The 10,540-nt window shown below is 45.9% G+C and overlaps 1 non-coding gene across 1 annotated transcript; it reads left to right on the top strand.

Moving 5' to 3' along the window:
- The first annotated feature begins 976 nt into the window (after positions 1–976).
- LOC125511706 (U6 spliceosomal RNA) lies at positions 977–1,079 on the top strand. The gene has a single exon (XR_007285068.2). It is a non-coding gene; the product is annotated as a U6 spliceosomal RNA (small nuclear RNA).
- The last annotated feature ends 9,461 nt before the right edge of the window (positions 1,080–10,540 follow it).

The raw sequence follows: 10,540 nt of genomic DNA, 5'->3' as shown, positions 1-10,540 counted from the left end.
ATCACATGGCTGATGTGGCAACTACCTCAAATCACATAAAGAAAGAAAAAGAATCCAGCAACTTTATTTTAGTTAGCAGCCCACGTTTTGTCAACTACATTGGTCCAATTCGATTATCTTTGCACGTACCCAGTGAAGCTCGTGGGAGGTGTGTTGACTTGGGATGGCTTGTCAAAACCAAAGGGTGCATGCACTTGGTCACTTTGAGGTTCACCATCACAATCAAAATCAAAATACCACTGGCAGCAAAAGCCAAAAAGGCAAACTAGACTGAAATTTCAAGATCACCGGCGCTGCATCCATGAGAGAAAAACAGTTGCTTTTCCGTGGGAGAAAAACTGTTGCTAGGCGCAGATTTATCATCTCTGTGATAACGAGGTGCATGCCTCCGGACGGATTTTGATTGGATTCTCCGTGATTTTTAACATTCATGCACGGGACACAAGTTTATCCCAAAGGATGCACCGCCTGGAAAACATAGCTCCGTACGTAGGAGGTGGGTCCGAAGTAACAGTCTGCATGGAACACTTTTTTTTTATGGAACAAAATTTTGGTTTTTGAGAAATCCTGCATGGAACATAAATATATTTTTTGAGACAAGCATGGGAAATTTTTGTTTTGTGATCAAAATAAAAAAAGAGTTTTTGAGATCAACATAAATGAGTGTAGATTTCGCAAAAAAGAAAACATAAATGAATGTAGAACGGGAGCGTACCCTCGAAAAGAAAAAAGGACACGAGCAGTCCGTATATGTGTTTCCAGCTCGCTTCGTATAGTTGGGCCGACTCCTCGCAGAAAGATATTGGGCTGACAAGCTGACGATCTAGCTTTCACGCAGATGCGGCCCACTTACCGTTTGGTGCGGTTCCGCGGTTCCTGGCGCTTGCGGAACGCAGCACAGCACCCTTGTTTAGTACCACCTCGCCCAGCGAGAGACGTTCCGACCGGTTTATAAGCCTTAGCGTTGTAACCTTGTGTCTCTTCGGCGACATCCGATAAAATTGGAACGATACAGACAAGATTAGCAGGGCCACTGCGGAAGGATGACACGCACAAATCAAGAAATGGTCCAAATTTTTTCGAGATTTTGCGCGCTGGTCCCTGTCATCTCGCACGTCAGCCCCGGGTATTTTCTCGTGTGTGCTTTCCGAGCTCATTTGTCTTACAGATGGGCCCTTCCGCTAGTGCCTTTCCTCCCAACGAAGCCCTTGAGGAGGCTGCTTTGCTTTTGTGCTTGCACATTTTGCAGTTACGTCCTTGTCTATCTTTTTTCATTCGACATATGCTTGATCCCTGTTGTTTTCTTTTGCACATGGATATTATTATTACTTTTTACTAATATACTATTTATACGAATATTTATATTTATGACGGCATGGAATATAATCTATATTTCGTTCTTGTAGTATTTTCACAAATTATACAATGTGTAAATATGTAGCTTATTTTATGTTGATAAAAGTAATTACCTTTCTTACATCCATTATGTCCACCTTTTTTGTTCATGATCTATATAATTTGCCAATGTCCACCTTTCTTTTGTTCATGATCTATAATTTGTCTATTCATGTATATCGATATCAAGAAAAACGTTGGGGCATTAGGCAAATGTTTTTTTTCTAATCAAAAACATTATTTTCATAGCTCCAAAAACTCTAAATATAAGTGTACATATACATTTAGATGTGTAGTATGTAGGCTTACAAATTTTCATCAATGTACATTTTCATATCTGGTGTCTGCAAAAGAGACAAATACGTGGATTAAAATGGGCCAACATTTTGTTGTTTTGGGCCAGGATTTTGTCCTTCTCTGTAGCATACAATTCTTCTATTTTAATGAAATTTTATTCCTTAAAAAATGAAGTTCTATAGCCTTTGTGACATTTTTTAAACATCTACATATAGATGTAGATTTTTTTGAAACTTTAGATAGCCTTTATGATATTTTTAAAGACCGGGTTCACTGGCGTCCAATAGCCAAAAACCTCACTCGTATAGACTCGCACGTTCCTACCCTTATGTTGTGCTGAAATGGTCCTTTTGCATACAGGCAATCAACTTGTTCTTTTCCTCCTCTGACTTTCAAGACCTAGCCGGCGGCGGCTCATCTTCCTCTACTTCCTAGCGAGGGGCTTTCCCCTCCATTCGTCGCTCAGACGATGGGATCGGGCGGGGACTCCACGACTTTGGTTTGGCGGTCTTAGGGTTAGAAATAAATTAAGATATTTCTCCTATCAATGGTGGCGAGACGATGGTGTCGTTGTCAATATGGAATAAGGTCTCCCCGCCTCGTCCTCATTTCAGTTGTGCTTCTTCGTATCATCGGGAGGCATGTGGAGGACTGTGTGTCCCCAGATCTGGTTCTTTGAGTCTAACTTTTCCTTTTGCACGTCTATTTTGGTGGCGTTATCTTGCGGAGTTGACAACATGGTTGTACGTCGTGGTTCTCCAATTCCAATCCTGACCGCCGAAGGTTGACTAACCTCAGTATAGTCAGGGAGTGTGTGAGATTAGTATTCCTCGAGTCCATATGGCCGCATCTGAGGGTGTTCTGCATGCCCTCTTCGGCATTTTCTTCTCCGCGGAGACGATTTGCTATGCAGATCACGATCACTAGCTTCTTATGATCGATCTACATCTATTACTTCCCAACCGCTGCTTCTAAAAGTTGTCATGGGTTTCAACAACTTTACTCCGCTCAGACGGAGGCCCAAATGCGGCACTGAGCTTTGCTCATATCATGTTGCCAATGAATGCACGAGGAAGAAGACTTCGGCACCCCCAAAATTTTGGAGGTATCTTTTATTTTTTGTAAAGATGTTTTTCTAAGGGTATTTGCTACTTAATATATGATATTTGGCCTTTTCACAAATAAGAAAGAGAGAAATGATCATTTTCGCATGATAGCTAGGCATAACTTTTCTTCTTCACCCATGAATCAGAAATTTGGGTGTCCTCTCAGCGATTTGGACGGAGTAGAAGACATATACACCCACTTTAAAGTTTATATTTATTTGCAACTGTGGTTTATAAGTGATCTTGTTTTCATAAGTATTTCTCTTACCTAGAGAGTATACCTATTGTTGTCTGATTTGTTAACGTACATGGAATAGTATCAGTCATATCTCATGTAATTATGATGGAGATATTATGTAGCAATTGTAATCTGCTGTGTATGGTAGTTTACGATCTGATTAGTATCAGATTGATTGTATCCTTGTTGTACAAGGTCTATCAGATTAAATAGAGGTGCAGCCCATGGGGCAATTCACGGCAAACATATTGTTGTTTAACGTGGTAACAGAGCCTCGATCCCATCTCTCCACGACATGGCTGGCACCACCTCCGGCGCACTCGTCACCACCACCGCCGGCCCGCTCGTCTCCGGCCACACCGCTACCATGCCGTCGCTCGCCGGCCTCATCACCGTCCGGCTCACCCGCGCCAACTTCCTGCTATGGAAGGCGCAGGTTGTCCCAAACCTCACGGGCGCCGGTCTGTTCAGCTACCTCGACGGCTCCGTTCCAGCGCCGCCGAAGACGATCACCGAGGGCACCGGCGATGCTGCGCGCTCCGTGCCCAACCCTGAGTACGAGCCATGGAGGAGGACCGACCAGGCCGTGCTCGGCGCGCTCCTGTCCTCCATGACGGAGGAAGTGCTCGCCCAGATGACGCGAGCGACCTCCGCGACGGCCGTTTGGACTGCCCTCGACGCTATGTTCGCTGCCCAGAATCGGGCCAGTGTGCGCCAACTCCGTACGCAGCTGTCGCAGACGAAGAAGAAGGACATGTCAGCGGCAGAATTCTTCCACAAGATGACAGGCTATGCCGACGCACTGGCCACCGTTGGCGAGGTACTGTCCGATGACGAGATCATCGGGCACATAATCGATGGGCTGGGTCAGGAATATGACCCCCTCATGACTGCGCTCTCCATCTTCACAGGAGAAGCCTCTCCGATTTTTATGCCTACCTTCTCAGCTTCGAGGCGCGTCAGGAGCAGCATGCCGCGAACAGCGGCGACTTCTCTTCATCAGCCAACAACGTCGTGCGCCACGGCAATGGCTCCGGTTCCCGCGACGGCAACCGGAACAGCAATGGTGGCCATGGTGGCCATGGAAACAGGAGTGGTGGCAATGGTGGCCGCTATGGTTCCAATGGCAACCGTGGCAACAATGGTGGCCGTCACAACGGCGGCGGCGGCAGGAACCGTCGTCCTCCAAGGTGCCAAATATGCCGCGAGGAGGGGCACTACGCCACCGATTGTCGCGATCGCTACAACGACCGCAGCGGCAACATGGCTACATACGGCCACCGCGACAATAATTGGTACCTCGACACAGGTGCCACTGACCACCTCACCAGCGACCTCGACCGCTTGACGGTGCACGAGCGCTATGGTGGAAAGGATCAAGTTCAAGTTGCAAATGGTGCAGGTTTGGAAATTTCTCATATTGGTCATACTAAACTTGCTGGCTCTAGTGATCCCATCCACCTTAAAAATGTTCTGCACGTCCCTGAAATTCACAAACATCTTCTTTCTGTTTATCGTCTTGTTTCGGATAACCAAGTGTTTGTGGAATTTCACCGTTTTTTCTTTTGTGTGAAGGACAAAATCACGAGGAGGGTCCTTCTTCTCGGTAGAAGTCGCAATGGCCTCTACCCCATCCCATATGGTCGGCCGTCGTCGTCATCATCACGTCGAGCTCTCTCCGGAGTCCGTTCTTCATCGAGTCAGTGGCATCATCGTTTGGGCCACCCATCAAATAATGTAGTTGAGTCTGTCGTTCGGTCAAATAAACTCCCTTGTTCGTCGAGTCATGATACTTTCGTTTGTGACGCATGTCAACGCGCCAAAAGTCATCAATTACCTTACAATAATTCATCCCGTGTTTCTTCGAAACCACTTGAGCTTATTCATACCGATGTGTGGGGTCCTGCCCTCGCCTCCTCTGGAGGTTTTAAGTTTTATGTTAGCTTTGTTGATGACTTTAGCCGTTTTACGTGGATTTATCTTCTTAAACATAAATCTGATGTCGTACAAGTTTTCTATAATTTTCAGGCCCATGTCGAAAGACTCCTCAATTCAAATATCCGTGCGGTTCAATCTGATTGGGGGGGTGAATACCACCGCTTGCATAAATTTTTTCAGCGTGTCGGTATTTCTCATCGCATATCCTGTCCACATACATCCCAACAAAATGGTATAGCTGAACGGAAGCACCGGCACTTGGTTGAAACCGGGCTTGCCCTCCTCGCTCACTCCAATCTTCCTTTGCGTTATTGGGATGAAGCTTTTCTTACCGCATGTTATTTGATTAACCGCATGCCCAGCCGGACCCTTCAAAATATGCCACCACTCACACGTCTTCTTCACATCACGCCCGATTACTCTTTTCTTCGTGTATTTGGATGTGCATGTTGGCCTAGTCTTCGTAAATACAACTCCCGAAAACTTGAGTTCCGCTCCAAGATGTGCGTTTTTCTCGGATATAGTCCGTTCCATAAAGGTTATAAGTGTCTTGACAAGTCCACTGGTCGCATCTATATCTCCCGCGATGTCGTCTTTGATGAAAATGTTTTTCCCTTTGCAACTAGTGCGTGTCCCGACTTGTCTCGCTTAAATCCTCTTGTATCCTTTCCTTCCAATGAGCCAGTAGTTCAGGATGCTAATGTGAGAAACTACAACTTGTCGTTTTTGTTTCCTGACTTGTGTCCTGCAGATACAGAGGAACGACATGTATCTACGAGCGCTGTACAGGGCCATAACGACGTGCATGCTACAACGCCATGCACCCAGCCATCATGTGCCACACGTCCAGCAGCAGGCCCCGGCTGTGGTGCTTCTCCATCAGGTGGGCCGACTCCGGCCTCTACCACGTCTACGCCATGTACTGACCAGATAGACAAGCCGGCCTCACCATCAGCGCGTAGATCGCCTGCACTTGATGCCTCTGCGCACGTCGATGCCGGACCAGACGCGCCGGCGTCTTCAGCGGGCGCTCCTCCATCACCACCAGCCTCGCCAACGGCTTCTCCGACGAGTGCCTCTGCATCACCACCGGCCTCGCCGTCGGTCTGTCCGGCGGCCGCTCCTCCATCACCTCCTGCCTTGCAGCCGGCTCGGTCTGCGGCTCCCCCCGTTGAGCGGACACGCACGCGTCTTCAGAACAACATACAACGCCCGAAAATCCCCACTGATGGCACTGTCCGGTACAACCCGTATCGTCGTGGTTTCAGTGCTGTTGTGGCCGCTCCAGCTACGTACCGACAGGCGCTCGTTGATCCTGCATGGAAAGCCGCTATGCAAGAGGAGTTTTCATCCCTTCAGCACACCGCGACGTGGTCGCTTGTTCCACGTCCTTCCGGCACCAACATTGTCAGCTGTAAGTGGATTTTCAAAGTCAAGCAACATTCTGATGGCTCTCTTGACAAGTACAAAGCCCGCCTGGTCGCTCGCGGGTTCACTCAGCAGTATGGTGTTGACTATCTCGACACGTTTAGTCCAGTTGTCAAACCAGATACTGTTCGCCTTGTGCTCTCACTCGCTGTTTCGCAGGGTTGGTGTTTGCGACAACTTGATGTGAGCAATGCATTCCTCCATGGTCTTCTTGATGAGGAGGTGTATATGCAGCAGCCACCGGGCTTTGAGGATCCTCGCTACCCTCATCATGTGTGCAAGCTTCGGAAGTCAATCTATGGGCTGAAACAGTCTCCCCGAGCTTGGTATTCCCGCCTCAGTGATCGACTACATCAACTTGGTTTTCAGTCCTCTAAGGCTGACACTTCCCTCTTCATTTTTCGGAAAGGGCGTGTGGTCATTTACATGCTTGTTTATGTTGATGATATTGTCATTGCTAGCTCCTGTTCTAAAGCGGTGGATCGACTGCTTCGCACTCTTGCCGGGTCTTTTCCTATCAAGGATCTAGGTCGTCTCGCTTACTTCCTTGGGATTGAAGCCACCTACAATTCAGGGGGAATGGTGCTCTCTCAGCGTAAGTATGCCGATGACCTACTTCACCGTGCACATATGGAGAATTGCAAGGCGGTTTCTACTCCCATGTCCGTCACTGATAAGTTGGCAGCAGCTCTTGGCACTCCTCTCAATGGTGATGACGCCTTCAGCTATCGCAGTATTGTCGGAGGGTTGCAGTATCTCACGCTTACCCGCCCAGATATTTCTTTTGCTGTAAACAAAGTGTGCCAATATCTGTCCAAACCCACTGATGTGCATTGGGAGGCTGTCAAGCGCATACTAAGATATGTTAAAGGTACTGTGGCTACTGGTCTCCAGATTCGTCAATCACACTCCACACTTCTGAGTGTTTTCACTGATGCTGACTGGGCGGGATGTGCCGATGACAGACGCTCCACAGGTGGTTTTGTGGTCTTCCTAGGACCCAATCTGATTTCTTGGAGTGCTAGAAAACAGCCAACAGTGTCACGATCTAGTACCGAGGCGGAGTACAAGGCCCTTGCAAATGGTGCAGCTGAAGTCACATGGGTGCAGTCTGTGCTTAGAGACCTGGGAGTACCTCTGCCGCGACCACCAGTTTTATGGTGTGATAATTTAGGTGCCACATACTTAACTGCAAATCCAGTGTTCCATGCAAGGACGAAGCATATTGAGGTGGATTTCCACTTCGTGAGAGAAAAGGTGGCACAAGGAGCATTGAATGTACGTTTTGTGTCTTTTGGTGATCAAGTAGCAGATGCCTTCACTAAACCTGCTACAAAGATCATGCTGGAGAAATTACGACACAATCTCAACCTTGTGGCCGGTTGAGATTGAGGGGGAATGTTAACGTACATGGAATAGTATCAGTCATATCTCATGTAATTATGATGGAGATATTATGTAGCAATTGTAATCTGCTGTGTATGGTAGTCTACGATCTGATTAGTATCAGATTGATTGTATCCTTGTTGTACAAGGTCTATCAGATTAAATAGAGGTGCAGCCCATGGGGCAATTCACGGCAAACATATTGTTGTTTAATGTGATTATCTCCGGTCTGTTTTGTAAGAGGACTTCCTTACTACCTTGTATCGTTTAGCCATGTACGTTCTTCGTGCTTTATTTATGAAGCAGGACAAGACCCTGTTTCATGCATAGAGTATACCCTCAGTCCTATTAATGTTTGAGTCGATGGTGACGATCCGCCTGTTAACCCATCTCCCCATAGAAGATAGGTTCCCGTGCTAGTGAGCTATCTCTTCGTGATCAACAAATTTGTTTCGTTGGAGGCATAATTTTTGTTGTATGTATGGAAAATATGCCAAATGATAACTTGTTATTAATTTCTAACTGAAGGTCAGTTTTGTGCCTCGCAGAAAAAAGTCAGTATAGTCAGTTAGAACTTGATACGTATGTTAACCTGGGAACTGAGCTTTAGCTAGTATATGCTTTTTTTGAAACCTGGACTGTAGAACAATCGTTCTACGATTAATTTTATATATCAATGAAGAAAAAAGATTACATCATACTAGTAGTCTAGGTAGTCCTAACCAATACCAGCTCTCGGAATCATAAAGATAAAATTACAGATAGTATATGCAGGTATTGTTTCCAACATTCACAACTTCATCCTCGCTCACAGCCCACGTTTTGTCGACCTCATCGTTGGTCCAACTCGACCACCCTTCCAAGAATCGAATAAAATCACACAAGGTCGGCTGGCTGCCTGTCAAAATCATGGGTGCATGCACCTGCACTTGGAGGAACCCTCGCCATCACAATCAAAATACCGCAGGCCGGACCCAACGTACACCAGCTGGAACCAAATTCCGGAGGCCATGGGGCCGCCCTCTAGAGCCAGAATGCTCCCAACACAGTGATCCTTTCTCTCAAGTTAAACCTAACCTAGCCTAGCTTAAACGTGGCCACAAAGGCTAGACACTGCGCAACTGAAAGAAACCAGAGCACTTCGACGACATTGCCAAAGTGGCCACTGGATGTTTATTCAAGCACGTTTATGATGCTGCTTTTGTTAGACAAGCCATGGCCCGCATGGCTTTCCTAGCATCCTTTAATTACCTAGCCCACTTCTTAATTGGGCCCTTTTTCTAGGAGAAGAACTAGTCATGTCTTTTGGGTAGAGCTTTCTTTTTATTTTCCATCGATTAGGTTATCGCATTATGCCGCCCGGTAGTTAAGCATAGATAAATTTCCATTGGTAGCTACTAGTTTCCTTGTAGACATCCAAAACGAACTAGTTTCTTGGTCTTGGCACAAAATGAGCTAGTACCGAATGCAGATTTTGCGCATCTAGCCAGTGGTGATCAGTGTTCTACGAAACGCTAGAAAGGCGAGGTGGGGGAATTAGGCGAGCTGCTTTCCAAAAGATAACATTAGTTTGGTTTCATGGAGATTGTGGTCACTGTTCTAAGTTCTAACATGTTGTCATCTGACCCTATTTTTAGGGTTGTATTGTGTCTAATGTGGTGATTAGAAAGCAGTTTGTGGAGGGCAGAAAGAGAGGAGAAAACCGGCTGCTTAGCAAAGCTCCTTTTCAGCATCACGCAAAGAGAGCCACAAATGCCTTTACTTTAGAGTGATGGACGCACCATAGGATCTGAATTAAGTCAAAAGAAGCTACTACTTAATTAGCGGAGGAGAGGTGTGGCACGCTCTCAACTCTGATTGCTCGGAAGTTTCCAGCTCCACTTGTATATGCCGCCTTGACATTTCAATCAACTTAACTGGATTTCCCTCTTTTGTTAATTAACTAATTTCTGTACACTGTGTGTCTGTATGTGGGGCATGGGCCGACTCATGCATGCAGAAATTGGTGGCGTGCCAGGATTAGGAAGAAAAAAGCTCACATACTGTGGTACCTGAAGAGCTACTTGCAGTGCTCCTAGTGGCGATGAGAGGAAATTAGTTGGAGGAGCTGGTAGAGCAATTTCAGAGGGAAAGTAAACAATAACCCACTGGTGCAGTTTTAGTCTTGAGAACTGGGGGTCAATTGGGACACTCATGCTAATGCATAATCCTTTGTTGCTTTACCTTTATTTTTCTCCAGGCATTTTCTCTTCTTGGTCTTATCTTTTTCTAACACCAAACTGTTTTGGGTTGACCGATGTAGCCACCGCTTAGATCACGCGAAACTAATAGTAACAAAGGAGGACAGGAGGGATAATGGATCGAATTTTATTAAATCAATCCTTATCCACGAATATTGCTTAAGTATGACAAATTTAAAGTTTCAAAAATATGTAATTTGACTAAAGTTCATGCCGACAGTTAATTAATGAAACTCAAATATGTTGAAAAATAAACGATGTAAGCGAAGTTTGTTTCCCTTTTAACGAAAGCAAGACAATTGGCCGCTAATATGTAAGGCGCATACATATCTGATACTAGTATTCTTTTTGTCTTGTCTTTGTTGAAGATGGTGAAACATGTGCCATGTATAAGTAACAACTTTGTATATACAAAGGCCCCTTTTCGTTGTATGAGGCGTAGTGAAATACTTCATGATTATTTTCTGCTTGTCGATCGCCCCCCTATAGATGTTATGTTGAAGATGGTGAAA

Source organism: Triticum urartu, chromosome 5A (assembly GCF_056163025.1).
Source record: "Triticum urartu cultivar PI428250 chromosome 5A, HENAU_Tu73, whole genome shotgun sequence".
In the NCBI taxonomy this organism is placed as follows: Eukaryota; Viridiplantae; Streptophyta; class Magnoliopsida; order Poales; family Poaceae; genus Triticum; species Triticum urartu.
The sequence above is the reverse complement of the archived record's forward strand: the minus strand, read 5'-3'. Positions and strand labels throughout refer to the sequence as shown.